The sequence below is a fragment of the Myotis yumanensis genome, unplaced genomic scaffold (genome assembly GCF_028538775.1).
Source record: "Myotis yumanensis isolate MYYU_CA2020_CCGP unplaced genomic scaffold, mMyoYum1.0.hap1 SCAF_21, whole genome shotgun sequence".
Taxonomy (NCBI): domain Eukaryota; kingdom Metazoa; phylum Chordata; class Mammalia; order Chiroptera; family Vespertilionidae; genus Myotis; species Myotis yumanensis.
The window spans coordinates 14,125,982-14,146,524 of record NW_027223772.1 but is presented as its reverse complement, the minus strand read 5'-3'; the positions used below and the strand labels follow the sequence as shown (position 1 = coordinate 14,146,524).

Sequence of the window (20,543 nt, the reverse complement as noted above, 5' to 3'; positions counted from 1 at the left end):
CAGCCAGGACAGCATGTGCCTTGTGTAATCAGAACAAGACATCACGGTTAACAGAGCAGGATGAATATTTCTCATAGTTATAGCTGGTCCCAGTATCCTGCTTCTGCCACTGACATCTATACCCACATCCTATTGATTCTTTCTCTGGGGATCCTGACTAATAACAGTGGCCAGAAACCAAGGAGTGCCTGCAGCCCCCGCAGCTGGACGAGGCAGGCGGGGTCTCCTCCAGCACCTCTGGAGGGAGCGGGCCGGCTGCACCTGGAGTTCAGGGCAGTGAGACCGCTGGCCCCAGAACTGGGAGGGGTTGTTGCTGTTCTCAGCCTCCCAGTTGGTGGTCACTTTTTAGCGCTGCCACGGGAAAGGAGCTCAGCCAGCGTAAACAGCTCCGTGAACGCCCGCCACGGGCATGAGGCCACTCTTCCGCGCCTGTCGCTGCGGGCCGGGGGGCGCCTCTGTGTTTTAGGTGCTGCCAGAACAGTTTTGAAAAGATCTAACAGCTGGTCTTCTCCTGCGTGGACCCTGATCCCGGCACTCCCCAAGCAGGGTCCTCCCGGGGTCCCGGGGCAGCGGATCTTTGCTGCAAGGTCCCTGGAGGTTTGCGTTTCTCCGTCTGTGACTCGCCTCTTGTGTTCTTGGACTGTTTCTCTCAGAATGCCTCTCCTCTCACCCGTTTGCAGTGACTGTCTGTTATGGAAACTGACGGCTCCCTTCAGCCTTGAAAGCATCTAGAATGCTTTGCATAATATGGACTAAGACCTTTGAGGGAGGAAGTCCAGTTTGATCTTCAGTAACCCGTTCTCTGACAGGGAATCGGGCTTCCGCTCTGGGAGGACTGTGGTCTCGTGTAAGCCGGTCCTCGAGCTCCTCCGTGGCCTCCCGCTGGCTGGTCCTCCCTGTGCCCGCTTCACACTGGCAGCAGCTGTGCGGGGTGGCGGGTGAAGGAGCCCGCTGTGCTGGGTGCGGCACGGGAGTTACCGGCGCCCTCCTGTATGTGCACCCGTGACTCCGTGTGTTTACATGTCTCTCATGGCCCCGGGCAGAGGAAGACTTGGGAGGACACACGATGGCAAATGTATGATGGGGAGAGAAAGGATGACACACTGCACAGCTCCTCTGCTGTGGGGGCGGGCACGGCGTGGGTCCCTCTGGGCAGGGGTGCTCCTACTCTGCACGTGGGGGGCGTGCACAGATTTGGTGGGGTGCATGGACCCTTGGCATGTGCAGATGTTGCTGTTCCAGGTGCCCGTGTCTGACCCTGGCTGCCCACAGGAGCCCACACCTGAGCACTGACTCGGGCTCCCTGGGTGGCAGCTCTCTGTGTCCCCCAAATGCCCTCTTTGCCTGAGTTCCTGCTGTGCTGCCCACGCTGGACTGGCCCACCCACGCTGGGAGCCGGTGAGGTCAGGGTTTAACCTCTGGTGGCCTTGGCCCTGCCCACGCTGCAGGTGGAGGTGTACCTGGAGGCTCACACACTCAGCCACACCCGGCCTGACAACTGACAGCCTCAGCAGGGTGGGCGTGGGCTGGGTGGGGTGGGGTGGGGTGGGCGTGGGTGGGGTGGGCGTGGCCCTGCCAGCCTGGGGCTGTCCAGTCATTCTGTCCCAAGCAGGTGGCCCAGCCTGCTTCACAGGTGGCAGTGATGGACAGCTGGGGTCCAGGGTGCACGTTGCAGAGTAGGCTCACTTGTCTTACCGACACCTGTGTGACCGGAGGCTCTGCAGGAGCAACCAGATGGCACATCTGCTCCGAGGTCAGGGAAGGTGACCCAGGAGCCTCCCTGGGAGAGGAGGACGGGAGCTGCCCCGTGGGGGAGGCAAGAGGAGGGAGCAGCTGGTGCTGGAGCAGGACCGGCATCTGTCCGCTCTTAAGCATGTTTCATGGGTGTCTGGCCGTGTAGACATGGGGAGTGGCTGCATGTAGGGCTGTCCTCAAGGGTGCAGACATGCCTGGCACACTGCGGGGTAGGGCTTCGCCTGTTGCACATGGGCCAGGCCCCACCACTGACCAAGGATCTGTGCCCAGTGGTCCTGGGAGAGGGTGAGGAGGGTGGGCAGGGTCAGTTCTGGTCCCTTCCAGGGCTTCAGGGCCCCACACTGTACTAACAGGAGAGCTCACCAGGGTGGGGTGGAAGGTGTCCTGTTTGCTTACTGCGGTGCCTGCTAAAGGACACTCCTTTCCGAATTTTGCCCTGGACGCTGTGTCCCCAGCCAGAGGAGGAGGTGACCGGCCAGGCAGGCTCCTGCCCCTCTGCCTTCTTGCCGAGGGCACCTGACTCCTTGGGCCCCTGCAGGCCCCTGGCTCCCCGGCACTCCTCCTTGCTGCTGCACCCAGTGGGGGCTCCGTGCCCCTGCAGAGAGCGGTTTACACTTCATACACTGAAATTGAAGCTGCTTGCTGGCATCGGCAGGGCTGTGGGTGGGCACCAGCAGCTCCGGCCTCTGTCCCACTCACCGTGACCCAGGCCACATGCAGGAGTTGAGGGCCAAAGGCTGTACCAGCAAGGAGGGAAGGACACGTCGCTCGGGTCCTGGCAGGGCTGGCGGGCAGTGGCAGCCTGCCAGCTTGGCCTGGGACAGTCTGCTTGTCCATGACCTGCATACAGAGCCACGTGTCTGGCAGGATGAGAGGCGTGGAAACACGGCCGTGGGACTCTAGGAGGCGCTGCCAGTCTCTCTGAGGGTGTCCCACAGCCACTGGTCCGCCCTTCCCGGCGATGGCCTCCTGTGCAAGGTGGTCCTGGCCACCCCCTCCGGCCAGCCCCAGCCTTTGTCCTCACGGTGGAGGCTGGTGTTCTGTGCCCATCGGAGGCGAGTGTAACGGAGTTTAGTGCAGGCCCAGGGAGGAGGGCTGGAAGCGGAAGCATGGGGCTGCCACGGGAGCAGAAATGGCGAGAGAAAGCCAGGGGTCTCTGTGGGTGGAAAGCGGCCATGACCACAGGTGCAGAGGGGCCTGGGCTACATGTGGCTAATCTGTGGAAGGTGCCCACGCAGAGGGCAGTGCCATGGGGGTCGTGGGGCCAGGAATGGTGATGCCGAGGGTGTGTGCAGGGAGGGGAGAGAGCGGAGAGCAGCCTGTGTCCTGGTGCAGGCGGGGTGGGACCGCTGGGCCTCCGCTGCGCCTGGGCTGTTCTCGGGGAGACCGGGCTGTTCTCGGGGAGACTGCAGGCAGGCGGGCTGTGTGCACAGCGTTCTCACCCAGCCATCCTGTCATGTGCACTTTGTGCTGTGACCACACTGTGCGTTCTGGGTGGGATAGGGCTGAATTAATGCTTAAAATGGGTACTAAGATGTGGTGAACCTGACATGGGTTGAGGGAGAGATTTCATTTGACTAAAATTTGTATAGTGGTTTCTTTGCTAACTTTGTTTTAAAGGGCAAGTACAGTACCTGCAAGTAAGTTTTTAAAAATAGACTCGTCTCTTGCCTCTTTCTGTAAATCCACTTGCCCCTGGCGGTGCTCTGGGCCTGGGACCTGCCCACCGAGCTCGTCTGCACGAGGGGGGCCATCAGGCAGGAGTGGGGCCGCGTCCTGGTTGGTGAAGGCGCTGTTTGAAACCCCCAGCCTCTCGGGGGCACCTTAATTTTTGTGTGAGATCTTTAATCACAGAAGAAATGTGTTTCCCAAGTGTAAGTGTTCCTTTGCATATCCTGCCGCTTTGGAAACCTGCCTTGGGAGCGAGGCCTGAGTGGCTTCCCTCCCAGGAGCTGGGTCTCAGAGGTGAAGAGGGTTAAACACCCTGTTCCTTAAGCAGAGTTCATATGTCACCGATCCATGAAAGTCCTACAATGTAAGGCATATTGCAGACCTAGTAAAAATCTGTAAATCGGGGTGGGGCAAAGTAAGTTTACAGTTGTTGTATGGAAAATAATACAATAATTAGTAAATAGTAATACAAGAATAAACTCTGTGTTTCACATGCTCACAACTGTAAACCTACCTGTGCCCCACCCTGCACATAAATTGCAGATGAGCAAGGAGGGGGCTAAGGGCACCCCCACCCACGCAGTAGAAAATCCTGGTCTGACTCATGTCGGTCCTGATTCCCAGCCATGGCCGCAAGTACATAGATGCGATTCTAGTCAATGAATATGAGGAGTACCTGAGCTCCTCGCCTCCGCACATCTCCAAGGCCGGGAGCATTCTTTGCAGCTCATGAATGAGGGTGAGGCGCTTGCCTTACGCTCAGGGGAGGATGGATTCATGCTTTCTCTCATTTCAACCCCGAACTGGGGAGGGTCACAGTCACCTGTCTCCCTGGTCAAACATGTCCAACACTTTTTTGGATTGTGATGAGGTCCTGGGAGGCTCCAAGCCAGGCCGGACGTGGCAAGCTCACCAAGCCACGCCAGCATCCACCGTGGCCGCCACGCCTCTCCTGCATCGCATGGGTGAGCCTGCTGCTCAGGGCGCTGCCACCAAAGACTGTGCGGGAGGCGCGGGCAAGGCCCCGGGACAGGTGCCCGGGGCGGCGGCCACCTCGCAGGCTGCAGCCTTTGCTCCTGGTCACACCCCCTGTGTCTCGGGAAGACCGGCCTGCGCCCGCGGTCTCCGGTGACAAGACACTGTCCTGTTCGCAGAGGCAGGCCCGGTGCCAGCAGCCGCCTGGCACTGCTTGCTTCGGTGGTGGATGGGCCAGACCCTTTGTTGCTGGTTCAGGGGATTTTAGACTTGGGGTCTGGGACCTGCCAGGGTGGGTCAGCCCCTCGAGGGCAGTGCCCACCATCAGACAGGTGTGCCTAGCCGCTGTCTTGCTGAGGACTGAGGCTCACACACTCAGTGTGTTGTACCAGCTACCTGTGCCCACCCAGGTCACTGTCCTGCTTCCTGTGGCGCTGGGCACATCACCAGACTTCCATCCCGGTGACTGTGGCACAGAGCCCGTTGTGGACGGCACACTGGGGTCGCTGTGTCCCAGGCCCATGTCCCCCCTCACTCAGCAGCAGCGAGCTGCCACCGCTGCGGTGATCTGCGGGGAAGGGGTGTGTGGGTTGCAGGCCGGCGCCTGGGAGCTGAGCCTGCTTGTAGAGACTGGACAAGCCTCCCTGCCCCCCGCCCGTCTCCCCAGGTTGTTCACCACCGTGCGTGGGTGCCACCGTCTCCTTGCTGTGCCTCCCCCAGGCCCTGCAGGTGACCGTGGGCTGAACCCCTGTGTGATGGTCCCTGGGTTCGGCCCACTTATGGGAGGACAGACGTGCCAGTGGGCAGTGGGCAGGGGGCAGCGGGCAGCCGGGAGAGAAGAGGTGCCTTTGCCAGCAGCTTCTCCTTCCTGCGGGCTCCGAGCTCCTTTCTCCAGGCACAGCAGCACCTTCTACCCATCCCCCCTCCTCCTTCTCCCCCCCCTCACCGCCCCTCTCACCCGCCCTGACCGGCTGGGCCCTGCCCTGCTGCCCTGAATGCGCCCACACAGGAGAACAGCCAGGCCCACATCTTGCACAGCCTGCCATTCAAAGGGACGAGAATGGGGCCAGCCTGTCCCACGGCCCAAGGGAGGCTCACTGCGGGGCCTTGTCCCACTGCTGAACGGAGCCTTGTCGCGGCGGAGTGGGCCCAGCTGCCCACGGCCTGTCTGCACGGCCCCACCAGGCTGTGCTGGAGTCCCCAGGGCGTAGGACAGTCGCCGAGGCAGCAGAGGTCCCCGTGAGGATGGGATGGCCGGGCCGGGCTGGTCTGTTCTGAGCACCGTCGTCCCCGTGGCCAGACCAGCGTGGCCAGCAGAGAGGTGAGGTCACGGACCCGGCGCAGGGGTGTTGCCAGAGGCCCAGCGATTCTTGTTTTCTTTTATTGGCAGATGGTATAATCGTATAATGTGTTATTTTTTACTAGAAAAATCCAAGGGGATCACAAACGAGTGGGCACAAGGATGGAGAAGTCGGAGTGTGGCTTCTGTTCCGAGTGCTTGAGGTGCGGGACCTCGTTTCACGCCCCGGGACTGGAATCGGCCCAGGTTACTGACCAGGACTCTGCACACCCAGCGCATTATTCAGGGATAATAAGAGTTTCCTTATTGTTCACGGGACGGCTTTTCTCTTCCCGGTTCTCAGGGCTCAATGGAGTAGGCTGAGTGAGTAAGCAAGCAGGCGCCTTCTGTCCCCAGCCCAGGTGACTGGACCGAGGGACCGGCCCCTTCCCAAGGACCAGAGGAGTGTCTGAGAGGTGCGTCTGTCGGGCAGCTGGGCAGCCGGTGATCAGCGGGGCTGAGGCCGTGGCTCCGGGCAGCGCTGCACTGGCCTGGGCGGCTCCGGGGCTTTTCCTGGGCAGCTGACTCCGGCCCCAGGGATGTGGACGGGCAGGGGTGGGCAAACTTTTTGACTCAAGGGCCACAATGGGTTCTTAAACTGGACCGGAGGGCCGGAACAAAAGCATGGATGGAGTGTTTGTGTGAACTAATATAAATTCAAAGTAAACATCATTACACAAAAGGGTACGGTCTTTTTTTTTTTTAGTTTTATTCATTTCAAACGGGCCGGATCCGGCCCGAGGGCCGTAGTTTGCCCACGGCTGGGCTAGAGTGTTGGCCGCCTTCCTTTCTCGTGTGGATTGCCTCCCTCTCTGGGTTTCCCCGTGTCCCCCGCACTCTGGGAGGAAGCAGGTGGAGGCAGTGGGCATCGACTGACCTGCCATCAATGTGGTGGCTGTGGGGTGCACCCTCAGGCGAGCGGGTGGGTGGGGCTGGTGGGACTGGCTCAAGGCCCTGATGGCTTCGTTTAAAGAAGCAGGAGTGCTGCCGCCACGGTCTCCTCTGAAACATAGTTCTTGCGGTGAGTCGCGTGCCGGGGCCGGTGTCCAGTGTAGCCCCCGTGTGTGAAAGTCGGAGAACGGGGGTGAGTGCTCAGCGCTGTCCCTAGGGAGCAGGGCCGGGGGGTGAGGAGGACAAAAACCCACCAGAAACTGTACAACCCCTGCTTCAGAAGCCCGCCACCAGTGTGAGGGGCTCATGAAAAGAGTGGCAGGAAAGTGCTGAGCTGTGGACTGGGCTCTGGACAGGGGTGCCTGTGATCCTTCCAAAATTGGGGTAAAATTTGCATCTGAATGAGTAATCTAATCGAGTGCCATGGAATGTTCTGGTTTCCTTGTTGTCTCCAGTTTCTGTTAACAGTCATTTGCATTTTATTCAGCCAGCATTCTAAAATCAATGCCACCTCAGGTTGCCTCAGCCCACTCTCCCCAGCGTGGGTTTCTGCGTTGGCACCTCCCACTGTGGCCTGGAGGTGGCAGCGGCACTTGCCCGGCCCTCCCCGCAGGTGGGCTCGGAGCTCCCTCCAGCCAACAGCCCTCCGTAGCAGGCAGGTTTTGTTTGGACTTCCCAGGACTACAAATTATACACTAATTACTTCTCAGCATCAAGGAAATTGGGAGACCACCTAAAAATCTAACTTTTTTAAGAAAATGAAATCAGCAGTTGTGCCCACCCTGAGCCACGTCCCGGAATGGCAGCAGGGCCAGCTAGGGGTTTGCAGGAGGCAAAACAACAGCCCCTAGCGACGTCCACACCCTCATCTCTGGAACCTTCAGAAGTGTTGCTTTCCCTGGTAAGGGACTTGGCAGATGTGGTCCAGGATCTCGAGGTGAGGAGATGAGGATTGGCTGTGGGTAACCACAGGTCCTGTTGAAACCAAAATGTCGGTGTTTGAGTCCGAGTTCATTGTCTCGAGAAATCGAAGAATGAAGTCACAGACAAAGATGGTTAGTGGAACCGAAGTTTATCGGGAGAAGCCAGTCCTGGAACAGGTGCCGCTGGGGTTCCAGGAGCAGCCAGCATCCAGGCTTCCTTTCCACATTACAGTCGGGAGCAGTTCGCATCCCAGCTAATGGAAGCCTATGAGCCTGTGTGTGGAGGCCCAGTGGCCACACACCACGTGGGCAACAGAGAGCGCATCTCCTGCCACCAACCCAGAACCTAGCGCCAGGGAGAGTGAAGAGGAAGTGGGTGCGCTTTTTTTTTCTTTCTTTCTTTCATTTTTTTTTAAAATTAAATCTTTATTGTTCAGATTATTACAGTTGTTCCTCTTTTTTCCCCCCATAGCTCCTCTTCACCCGGTTCCCACCCCACCCCCTGCCCTTACCCCTCCCCACTGTCCTCCTCCACAGGTGTACGATTATTGTCCAATCTCTTCCCGCACCCCCCACACCTCTTTCCCTCCCGAGAATTGTCAGTCCACTCCCTTTCTATGCCCCTGATTCTATTATATTCACCAGTTTATTCTGTTCATCAGATTTTTTATTCACTTGATTTTTAGATTCGCTTGTTGATAGATATGTATTTGTTGTCACTTGGTTGTTCATAATTTTTATCTTTACCTTTTTCTTTTTCTTCCTCTTCTTAAAGAATACCCTTCAGCATTTCATGTAATACTGGTTTGATGGTGCTGAACTCCTTTAGCTTTTTCTTATCTGTGAAGCTCTTTATTTGACCTTCAATTCTGAATGATAGCTTTGCTGGGTAGAGTAATCTTGGTTGTAGGTTCTTGCTATTCATCACTTTGAATATTTCTTGCCACTCCCTTCTGTCCTGCATAGTTTCTGTTGAGAAATCAGCTGACAGTCGTATGGGTACTCCCTTGTAGGTAACTGACTTTCTTTCTCTTGCTGCTTTTAAGATTCTCTCTTTGTCTTTTGCTCTTGGCATTTTAATTATGATGTGTCTTGGTGTGGTCCTCTTTAGACTCCTCTTGTTTGGGGTTCTCTGCACTTCCTGGACTTGTAAGTCTATTTCTTTCACCAGGTAGGGGAAGTTTTCTGTCATTATTTCTTCAAATAGGTTTTCAATATCTTGCTCTCTCTCTTCTTCTGGCACCTCTATAATTCGGATGTTGGTACGCTTGAAGCTGTCCCAGAGGCTCCTTGCACTATCTTCATATTTTTGTATTCTTTTTTCCTTTTGCTTTTCCGGTTGGGTGTTTTTTGCTTCTTCATATTTCAAATCTTTGACTTGATTCTTGGGATCCTCTAGTCTGCTGTTGGATCTCTGTATATTATTCTTAATTTCAGTCAGTGTATGCTTAATTTCTAATTGGTCCTTTTTCATATCCTGAGGGTCTCACTACATTTCTCGGAGGTTTCTAGAAGATTCTTGAGTAACCTTATAACCGTGGTTTTGAACTCTATATCCAGTAGTTTGCTTTCCTCCATTTATTTCATCTGTGACCTGTTTCTTCGTCTCCGAATTTTGGCTGCTTCTCTGTGTTGATAGAGTGGCTTTGTGTGCTAGGTGTCCTGTAGGGCCCAGTGGCTCAGCCTCCCCTAATTACCTGAGGTGGACACTCTTGGTGCACCCCTTTGTGGGCTGTGTGCACAGTCTTGTTGTAGTTAAGCCTTGATTGCTATTGGTATCACTGGGGGGAATTGACCTCCAGGCCAACTGGCTGTGAGGACCAGTTGTGTCTACAATGGGAGAACTTCTGTGCTGGAGACACCCTTATGGGGTAGGACTTGCTTCAGTGGGGCTTTGGTGCTCACTGAGTCTGCCCCGAGTGTGTCTCTTACGGATGTGAAGAGTTGTAATCTGGATGGTCTCACTCTGACCACTGGGCAGACTGGCTCTTGGATCTCCAAGGAGGTGCAAAGTCGGCCACTGCCTGAGGCCACCCAGCAGGAGCTACAGAGACATCTGCAGATTCCTCCTCTTTGTTTGGGGTTTGGAGGTGCCCAGATGAGGTGCAGCTGTGAAGCAATGCAGGCTGCTGACAAGCCTTAGGCCTTCTTTTGGAAGCTCTGGGGTTCTCTGACCCAGCTGCAGTTTGACAGGTTTTTAGGCAGAGAAAGGCCAGGCCATTCGTATGCAAAAGCCTCTGTGCACAGCTTGGGTGGGGTTGTAAATTGGATGGGGCGGGGTCTCAGGGAATCCCCAGGGTGGAGCAAACAGCAATGGTTGCCATTCAGCCCTGCCCCGGAGAAGTCCCTGGGTCTCTGTGTCCCGCAGCCCTGTGCAGGAACAATGACCGCTGCAAGCACCTCTGCTAGAAAGCCGCCCTCACGTTCTGGCCCGATGCCAGAGAGTCCAGTTTCTCTCTGTATGAGTTGGTCCCCAGATTCTCACCCAGAACTGGAGTTCAGAGCAGTCAGGAGCTTGTATCTCCCTCCCGTTTGAAAAAGAAAACAGCATACCTAGCTTCCAGCCCCTTTTGTGCATGCCTCCATACCTCCACACTTCCACACCTCTGCACCTCCTACCGGATTCAATGCGCTTTTCTCTTTCCTTCTAGTTGTAGAATTTCCACTCAGCCAGCCTTCCCATGGTTCTGGATGATATTCATTTTGTCTTTTAGTTGTATTTTTATTGTGGTGTGCGTGGCAGCAAGTTCAGGTGTTTACCTGTGCCGCCATCTTGGTTGTCCTGGGTACGCTTTATATATACTAGTATACTAGAGGCCTAGTGCACGAAATTCATGCACAGGTAGGGTCCCTAGGCTTGGCCGGCAATCAGGGCCGATAGGGGCCTTCTGGCTGCCAGCCATGGCCTTCCTTTATTCCGTGCCGCCCCCTGGTGGTCAGTGCACGTCATGGTGAGCAATCTAACTCCTGGTCTCCTGGTCGAACTCCCGAGGGGACACTTCGCATATTAGCCTTTTATATATATACTAAAGACCCGGTGCATGAAATTCATGCATGGGGAGAGGGGTCCTCTCAGCCCAGCCTGCACCCTCTCCAATCCGGGACCCCTCGGGGGATGTCCAACTGCTGGTTTAGGCCCAATCCGGGGATCGGGCCTAAACCAGTAGTCGGACATCCCTCTCACAATCCTGGACTGCTGGCTCCTAATCGCTCACCTACTTGCCTGCCAGGTCACCCCTCACTGCCTCTGTGTGCCAGCCTGATCGCCCCTAACTGCACCCCCTGCCGGCCTGGTCACCCCTAACTGCCCCCCCTGCTGGCCTGGTCACCACCAACTGCCCCCACTTCCGACCTAGTCACCCCTCACTGCCCCCCCTACCAGCCTAATCACCCCCAACTGTCCCCCTTGCTGACCTGGTCACCCCCAACTGCACCCCCTCACCAGCCCGGTCACCCCTAACTGCCCCCCCACCCGCCAGCTTGGTCACCTCTTACTGTCCCCTGCTGGCCTGGTCACCCCCAACTGCCCCCCTGCTGGCCTAGTCACCACCAACTGCCCTCCCCCCTGCCGGCCTAGTTGCCCCTCACTGTGTGCGCCCCCCGCCCCCCCCGGCTGGCCTGGTCGCCCCTCATGGCCCCTCCGCTGGCCTGGTTGCCCCACACAGCCTGCTTGTTCAGTTGTTTGCTCGTCCCTCACTAACCCCCCTGCCGGTCTGGTTGTAGGCAGCCATCTTGTGAGGGTGTGGTGGTCAATTTGCATATTACCTCTTACCTCTTTATTATATAGGATAGATATGTTTGTTAGTTCCTGATTGGTCCTTTCAAAGAATTTTGCCTTAGCAACATCCTCGGGATTGGTTTATATGCCTTACAGCCTTGTGATTGGTTATCTGCAAGCTGTTTGTCTTAGCAACATTCATACATTTTAAATCTCATGCCTCTCACACACGCCCTCCCTTCCCCGCCCAGTTGGGGCGTCTTACTAACTCTGCCCTGTTGGGTTCCTGGGTTAATTCTTCTCCACCCCTGGCCCCCATCCCTGTCTACCTAGCTTGCTTCTGTCTCCTCACTAGGGGTGAGTCGGGAGGGCGAGAGGAGGGAGAGGCAGTGCGGCTGGTGTGGGCAGGACGCTTTCCCTCCACTCTGGTAGGTTCTGTCAGTGGGCCTGGGAATCAAACTGACAAGTGGCAGATTAGCAAGAGAAAAGGCACGCCATCGTACACAGGGCAGCACAGAAAACAAGTGAAAAGTCTTGCTGCGAATGTGTCATTGTGACAAAGGGGAGGAGGTTGGGCCTCGGGCAGTGCACTGTGGGCAGGTGACCAGGAGACACGGTGGGAAGGGTGGTTTGTAGGTTTGCCATGCGGACTCCTCATGTGGGTCTGGGCACCTTTACAAAACGAACAGGCAGCCTGCTTAAGCGATGGGGTGGCAGGGAGCTTTCTGTGTCTCGGTGGCCTACAGCTCAGAACCCTCTGCCAGCGTGGCCGGTGTGGGTGGTGTGCTCTGATCCTCTTTGCTGGCTGTGCAGGTGGAGGAGGGAGGAGGGGCCGGGAGCCGAGGAATGCAGGCCGTGGAGAAGCGAGGAGCCAGGCCTCCCTGGGGCCTCCTGAGGGAGCACAGCCACTCTCGGTTTGAGCCCAGGTTGCCCATTTTGGATGTCTGGCCGCCAGAGCTGTTCAGGTAATAAATGTGTGTTGTTTTAAGCCACTAAGTTTGTGCTGCTTTTGGACAGCAGCCCACGGAAACCAATAAGGGCCCTTACGATGTGGTCTTGTGCTCAGAGGAGCTTCAAGACGACTTAGACAACATCAGTGAGACCATGGGAGGCGGGGAGGGGGGCGGGGAGGGCGTTGTAGAGGGAGGGAAGCTGCAGCTGCAGGCCACTCAGGCTTAGCTGTGTGCAGTCACCGGTGGGGCGGGGCGGGGCGGGGCGGGGCGGGGCGTGTGCAGAAGCACAGGGGCGCTGTGCCTGCTGCCCTGGTCGGGTCTGGGAGGGAGCGCTGCATCGCACCCTCCGGTGAGGCCTGAAGTCCTGTGGCGGGTGTGGCTTTGTGCTCTCAGCCACGTGTGGGAGGTGGGCTCACTCTCCAGAGGAGCTGCTGAGATTGGCCTTGAGTGTACTTTTCGGGTAAAGACTGTCCTGGACCCTCTGCTGGTACAGATCTCCTTCCAGCACGCCGTGGGACCGTGAAGGTTCTAGAAGGGGAGCAAGCTGCTTTCACAGTGCTATCTCAGACACCCCAGGCGCTGCCCGACCGCCCACCTTGCTCAGTGTGCACGGGGGCCATGCGGCCTCTCCTGTCACCCCAGTGTCACGTAGACACGAGCCGTGGAAAGGTCCCCAGACGCTGGTGCTTTCTTGTTAGTGGCATCTCTGTGCACCCCTGAGTGGTGCCCATGGGTGGTGCCAGGTGCAGAGCCAGGTGCAGCGGTGAAGCTGGCTGGGCCACCGTGGAGGGTGGCCGCGGGGCGCCTGAGGCCTGGTGACGAAATGCACCCTTCCCTGCGGGAGGGAATGACATTCCGCTGTATGTCTGGACCCCGTTTTATGTATCCCTTCACTCACCCGCCAGGTGACGCTCGGTGGCTCCCACCTTTTGATGTGAATATGCTGCTGAGAACGTGGGTGTGCAGGTCTGAGTCCTGCTTCGGTGCTTTGGGGTAGCTGCCTGGTGGAGTTCATGGATCCTGTGGCAGTTCTGCACTTACCGTGTGGAGGAGCCGCTGTGCTGTGCCCACGGCGGCTGCTGCGCTATTTACATCGTCCCCGTTCCCCCCTCCCCCCCCACCCCCCGCGGTACACCAGGGCTCCTGTCTCTACTCCTCGCCGCCTGTGTTCCGTTGCTGAGATAGCAGCCTCCTGAGTATGAGGTGATTGTGTTTAAAGTCTCAATTTAGAAACTCACATAAATTTCATGTGGTTACCCACCATTATTCTGAGCACTGCGTGTCTGTTGTTTGGACCTGTGAGTCCCAGGGGGGCGGCTCATGCTGGTTGGTGGCCATCAGCTCGAAGGGAAGCCCATGGAGGACACAGCCAGATGCCCAGCCACAGCCAGGGGTGTGAAGCCAGAGTGGCCTTGGCCTGTGACCTCTCACCCCACACTGGGTCAGTCCTGGCCGCTGCTTGGCTGTGGACGCTGCTTCAGGACTCAGTTGAAGGGAGGGTCAGGGTGCTGATCCCCCGGGACCATTCAGGTTGAGATGGAGTCAGGAGGCCCAATGTGTGGCTTCCCTCTGGCTCCCCATGGGGACCTCGGCCCTTGTTGCCCATGCGTGGCCTTCACGGTCCCTACATGAGGCAGCAGGCAGGCGCCCTGGGACCCGGCCACTCCTGCCTCCACTCTTACCAGTTCTTTGGCCTCTGTGCATGTGCGTGCATGTGTGATGTATGCATGCATGTATGGGTGTGTGAGTACAGTGATATATACGTGTGCATGTGTGTGGGGTGTGTGGTGTATGTGTGTGTATGGGGGGTGTTTGTGTATGTCTGATATACGTATGCATGTGTGTGGCGTGTTTTGTTATGTATGTGTTTGTGCACATGTGATGTATGTGTGATGTGTGCATGCATGTGCTATTTGTGTGTGCATGCTGTCGTGTACGTGTGCATTGTGTTCATATGCACGTGTGTGTGATGTGTGTTGGATTTGTGCATGGCTGTATGTGCATGTGTGTGGTGTGTTCGTGTGTGCACCTGTGTGAAGTCCTTTGTATCTGCATCTGTCAGCCTCGTGTCACGTCCCCTCGGGAGTGGGCCGGCAGTGCTTGTCATGAGCTCTGCGGAGGCTGTTTTCCAGCTCCTGCCTGGGAGGCAGCTCGGGGCTCCCAGGAGGGGCTCGGGCCCTGGAAGCGGCAGGGAGGCCCGGTAGAGGTGGGCCAGCCCCACTGTTCCCTGGGGCCCTTCACTCCTCTGAGCAGGACGTGAACCCCCGTCTTCACCCCGGCACTGTGGCTCCTTGTGGGAAGGAACTGTCCCTGGGAGACCAAGACTGAGCCCCGGGAGCCCCCAGGCAGGAACAGGGGAGCGGAGGTCGGCCTCGCTGTGCTCAGGCTGGGTGCTAGGCGAGGGGCAGAGCCCAGCCGGCCCTCTTTCTGCTCAGCCCTGGGGGGATGGGCAGAGCCGAGCCTGGTGGGAGCAGGACACACCCGTGCATAGGATGCCCTGGGGGGCGCGGTCTTCGGGGTGCAGTTGGTATGGTTTGGGGTGAGATTTGCAGGCTTTGTGCTTCCAGGTTCACCTGTCTTTCTCTTGTCTGTTCCTCTTACTGTTGTCATCAGGAAAGAGCTCTGGGCAGCCTTGCGCACGGGTCTTCATGCTTCAGGGCCTCCCTCAGGTCTGGTTGTCCCCTCGGACTGCGGCTGTCCAGGCCGCTGGGGGCCCGTCCTGGCTCTCCAGGTGCCGGCATTGACTGCTCCCTGCTGGTGCCACCCTGATTCTGTGTGGTCTGCACAGAGCCCGAGGGCAGTTTGCACCTGGGTCCTGGGTGACCATCCCTGGGCTTCCTCCTAGCAACTGCAGTGTCTCAGTGGGGCCGGTATGGCGCGGCCTCAGCTGCGGCTGGATGGGTGGGGAAGCCGAGGCGAGGCGGGAGCAGTGCCTGTGCCAGGCTGTCGGGTCCGCTCTGCACCAGGTCCTCAGTAGCGACTTCATCTCTTCAGAGGCTCGTACTCTGGGCACTAAACGCTTGGCAACCCAGTGGCACCACGTGCAAGATTGGGGAGGGCAGTGAGGTCTATTTTCCAAGGGTCGGCATCTTGTTGACTAAATGTTCCAGTGTTAAATCAATAAAGTGATTCCTGATCGCATGCAGGTGTGGGGTGGCTGGCAGAGTGGACACTGCTCCCACTGTCCCTGTAGTGGGCCTCGCTCCCCAGGCGTTGGGGGTGATGGGTGCAGAGTGGCGGGGGCCCGGGGCAGTGTCCTGGTGCTCCACGCTAGTGGTGTAGTCGACAAATCTAGTCCTCCTGCTTCAAATAAGGGCGTTAGGCTGCTGCCTGAGTCGGGGTTCGCAGCAGCAGCGCCGGTGCTGATGCCGCGGGGAGCAGGTGCGTGCTGCGGGGGGCGTTGTTTAGGGCCAGAAGTGAGAGTCAGGGGCAAGACCAGCGCCACCAGGGGTGCGGGGACGAGGTGATTTCATCAGGTGCCCAGGACAGTCTCGGTCCCTCTCTGATCAGTTTCTTCGGGAAAAGTCATTGTAGAAAAAGCAAAATGTGCCGAACCGGTTTGGCTCAGTGGATAGAGCATCGGCCTGCGGACTGAAGGGTCCCAGGTTCGATTCCGGTCAAGGGCATGTACCTTGGTTGCGGGCACATCCCCAGTAGGGGGTGTGCAGGAGGCAGCTGATCGATCTCTCTCATCGATGTTTCTGGCTCTCTATCCCTCTTTCTTCTTCTCTGTAAAAAAATCAATAAAATATATATTAAAAGAAAGAAAAGGCAAAATGTGGAACTTGACGGGTTGTTGGTAATGAATTAGTTGAGGGCTCTTCGCAGCTCAGGCCGTTCTGTGGTAGATTTTAGTAATATTACTCACTTGGCCGCCGCTAAGTGGTGTTAGAAACAACCCACTCTTTGAGGTCGGCTCAGTCATACAGCTCGGAAGCCGAGGGCAGAGGGTTAAGGAGCTGGCCCTGGGCCAGGGGTCTGGTGTCCCATCTGATTGGTGTCTCTCTTGGGTTAGACCTCGACAGGGCAGGCAGCACAGGTGTGGGGTGAAGGAGGGGACCCCACAGGGTGAGGACATGAAACCAGAACCTTGCTGGGGATCTGAAGTGCGGGGCCTGGTCGGGCTGAGGACGGGAGGACTGGAACGTGTCCTGGGGGGACTCGGGCTACCTTCCCCTTCGTTGTGGAGTGGCCTGGGGGGATCGAGAAGTCCCAAAAGAGAATCTGGGGAAACTGCTGATATTTGGGGACAACATGATTGTTTCGTAAGAATACTGGGAGGGGAAAGAAAAGGAAAAAAACTGAAAATGCATTTTCTAATGTGAAGGCATCAGAGGACACAGGAGTGTGCAAAGAGGATGTTTCAGATGCCCCGAAGCCCCACCCAGCACTGAGCACTGCTCACCTGGTGCCCCTCTTCCGCCTCTGACAGGCGGGCCCCACTCAGGTGCACTGACGAGCTCACCTGGGAAAGCAGGCGGCGCCGTCCCGCCAGGAGCAGGAGTCCAGGTGAGTGCCGGGTGCTCGGAGCGTGTGCCACCGCGGCCCTTCTGGCGTGAGTGGCCCTGACATATTTTACCTGAATAAGCTTCCATGTAAGGGCCCCTCTGTCGTCTCCTTGCATTTAATAACATGCTGTGTGTCAGGAAGCAGTCACTGGGTGGCTGTGCTCTAACAGTGTTTCTCCAGGCAGCTCCCGGCGGGCGCACACCTGGATGGCACATCTCTATTGTTAGGCTGTTAGGCAACGTGGAGATAAACATTCCTGGGCTGACTTCTCTTTGAACCTGGGGGTTGCTGAGCTGAGCAAACAGCGGGCCAGCTGGTCAGGCTCTTCCGGAAGGCCCGCTCTTCTCCGCCCTCCCCGGCATCTCCGCCCTCACCGGGAGCAGCCGCTTCCGCGGGCCTTTTCCTCCGTCTGGGAAGATGGGGTTCACTGGCCCTGCCGCTGGCCAGGTGGGGCTTCGCTGCTGGTGGTAGTCGTTGTGTCCAGCTGAAGACTGAGCGTCCACATGGGAGAATGAATGAGCATGAAAGAGGCCCCCGGTGAGCTGGCAGCTGGCGCAGGGGCTTCGAGTCCTGGTTTGTAAATTGAGAGAGCATTGCAGAAACATGCCAGTTCTGAGGTTTTGTGGTGTCTGTCCTTGCCTCCGAGTAGTCCCCCTCCCTGTGGATGAATGTTTCTAGAACCTTCTGCCATTTGTGGAGCCTGTCCTGGGCAGCTGGCGTGAGCAGTCCCCTCCCCCACCACAGGTCAGAGTGAAGCAGCACCTTGGGAAAAGTCCAGGCAGGTGCTTCAGTGAGAGTGTTTGGTGAGGCCGCGCCGTCATTTACGGTTTCAGTTTACCCGTCCGAGGAGCTGCACTTCGAGTGGAAGCGGGGAGGCCTGCGCTCGGCCGTGAGGCTGTGCCTCCTCTCACGTGTGCACTTCGCTTCCTGTGAATTCTTTCATTTCTATGCTTTGTTTTAAGCTGGAAGGAAAAAATGAGTAGAGTGCAGTCGTGACTGGCCTGCTTGGCGATGCTGCATTTACCTGGTGGCGGCCCTCCCACACTTCCCCGGAGGACGTGTCCATCCTACATAAGGTCCCCGCGGGGCTCACCTGGAGCAGGTTGGAGAATGTGGTAAGAAACTGGATGCAGTGAGCTTAGTGAGACCCCAATGTGCTCACCTGCTTGGTGGTCCCCTCGGTCAGGGTCCCCACATAGGAAGGCAAATACTAGGACAGCTCCCCAGCCCCAAGGAGCTGGCGCAGGCCCTGGTCAGACATTGGGTTTTGGACACTAACTCCTCTGCTGGTGACTTCTGGAAGTTTCTAAGCCTTGGTGTTCCTGTCTGGGAAGTGGAGATGATGATCATCGAGTTGCTACAAGAGTCTCTGTGAGGAGTCAGCACATCCCTGGTGCCGTTGGGTGACCTGACTCACTCTTCTTCCCACCCCGGAGGCTCTTGCTACAGTGACAGGAAGGCTGTGCTCCCTAGATGGCCCAGTGATGGGAAGTCCGTGCTCCCTACATGTGTCCAATGATGGGAAGTCCGTGCTCCCTACATGTGCCCAGTGATGGGAAGTCCGTGCTCCCTACATGTGTCCAATGATGGGAAGTCCGTGCTGCCTAGATTATCTCCCTGGAGCTCACAGGGCTGAGTGAGGCTAATACTACAGAAACCAGAGAGGCGGGGGGGGGGGGGGGGGGGGGTGGCTCCTAGTGTGTGGAGGACTTCCTCCAGTCCTGGTCCGGTGGCCAGGTGCCTGGTGGTTGTCTCAAAGGGGCTGGGTGTGCCCTGGCTGTGAGTGCTTCCTGGGCCTGAGACAGGGAGACTTGCACCCGGGGTCCCTGCATGTCCTCCCCCCGACCCTCCCGGCTGCAGATCGGCTTCCAGACCCGGAGCTTCTGGTGGTCAGGCAGGGACATGGAGGGATGCATGGAGCGGGGGAGAGGCATTGAGCACTGGCAAGGTCAAACAAGGACAGCATCCTGCTTTTCCTGGTCACCCCCAGTGGGCCCGGTCCAATCTCGTTTTCTGCTCTTCTGGGTGCTGTCAGGGTCCCAGTGCAGGCTGGGGTCCCAGTGCTGGGTGAAGCGCGTCCTGGAGGAGGTGGAGATGGAGGGCAGACAGGGCTGGGAGCTGTCTTTGCCTCAGTCTCTTCCTGTCTGAAATGAAGGCACTAGGACTGCAGGGGTTCCGAGGGCTGCTGAGCGTCATGTGCACCTGTGCCTGGCCGAGGACGCCATCTGTCCCCTGCGGCCCAGCGCCCACCTGGACAGCCTCAGGTACAGCCATGCCCACACTTGTAGACCCGCCATGTCCCTTCCTGTACCAGCATGCAGAGCTCAGGGGTCCTCAGCAGGGACGTGACTGGGCAGCCTTGGTTGGCACTGAGCGTGGGGCCCTGAGTGAAGCAGAGACAGTGGGGTGGCCCCATCCTGAGCTGGTGACCGCGAGGAGCATAAGGAAGTGCCCTGGCAGGAAATGGCACCCCCAGTTCCGTCTCAACCTCGTCCTGCCATATGGTCCGAGGGAAAGGTCCTCCGTGGCTGGGTGTGGGCTGCTGCGGTTTGGCCTTGGTTCAGAGGCAGCAGTCTGGGCTGCACAGTGCCCAGCTGGCACCAGGGGCTGAGCCGGCTCCTGGAGGTCACTTTGGAGGGTGTGGACGCCGGGGAACCGAGAAAAGGTTTGTGCGGGTAGCATGCGCACAAGACAGCGGCAGTCAGAAGTCTACCATCATCTGAGCTGGGGACGTTCTTGGTCTTGCCAGGAGGGAGGTGACCTGGGGCCTGGCGTGCGGGCTCTCCTGGCCGCGTCCCAGGGAGGCCGGGTTGAAGGGCGAGGCTGGTGCTGGCTCAGGCCCTGCTGACCCGGGGCGGATGTCGCCCTGCGGCTGAGCTGGCCCGAATCTGCACCCCTGCTGTGTAGTTGTAAGGAATTACTGGAGACGAAGGCAAAGAGTGGTATTTTGTGGTTTGGGGACTTAAAAAAAATCCTGACTCCGGCCTGGGCTTGTCGAGGCTCCACAGCCGTCCCTCCAGCTGCAGTGAGGGGCCTTCCTCATCCCTCTGCAGCCAGGCTGGGTCTGGGGGCCAACACAGGCAGGAGGAGGCCGGTTCCGGGTGGCACCGCACACACTGTCCCCCAGCCCCAGCTGTGGCCACTGGGAGGAGCCGTGAGCACCTGGGGTGCAGGACCTAGGGTGCAGGGATGCTGCCACAGGCGGCCCAGAGTGCAGTCCTGAACCAGCCCCGGCTTCCAGATGGTTCTGGGCAGACGCCGCCGTCACCACCTGGCAAATAGAAGGAGGAAGGAGCCACCGTGGGGCCCAGGCATCCCTCCTGTCTGCCTTGAGTTTCTGGGGAAGGAAGTGGGGCTGCTGGGGCACCAGGCGCATCAGCAGGAAGCGCTGTGGAAACACCTGCACAGGGAGTGGTTCCTATGCTGCTCACCAACGCCCTAGCCCCAGAGCCCAGGTGGCCTGCAGGCCACTGCAAGACCCTGAGGCGAGTCTCAGCCAGGATGTGGCTCTGCCTGGTCCTGTGAGTCTCTTTCTACTTGACAGCAGCCCCTGAACCCTGTCTCATCTGGGCCCTGAAGGACAGGTGCCTAAGAAAGCCCGCTCCTTCCCCTCCTCCACTAGTTTCTGTTGGGATGTGGCCCGTGTGGCCGTGAGATTCTGGTCAGACTTCTTTCTGCACTGGGGAGTGTCACATCTGTCATGAGGGCACGGTGCCGTGGCGTGTGGCTGTGTTACCCAACACCATGGCATTAAGTCCCTTCTGTAGCACGTGGACTTGGTCACACAGCGCTCTCCCCAGGGGTGGGCT

General features: G+C 58.0%; 1 protein-coding gene across 4 annotated transcripts in view; it reads left to right on the top strand.

The window, feature by feature from the left end:
• Positions 1-20,543, top strand: part of SEMA4D (semaphorin 4D) — an 88,159-nt gene that overhangs the window by 34,521 nt on the left and 33,095 nt on the right. The window contains exon 1 of one of the 4 annotated variants that reach the window (XM_070400781.1): positions 5,882-5,904. The exons of 2 other annotated variants lie outside the window; for them this stretch is intronic. The gene's annotated coding sequence lies outside the window, so the exon portion shown is untranslated. Of the gene's footprint in view, positions 1-5,881; positions 5,905-17,807; positions 17,850-20,543 lie in introns of those variants that run through there. One more of the 4 variants, XM_070400780.1, reaches the window with a different exon arrangement.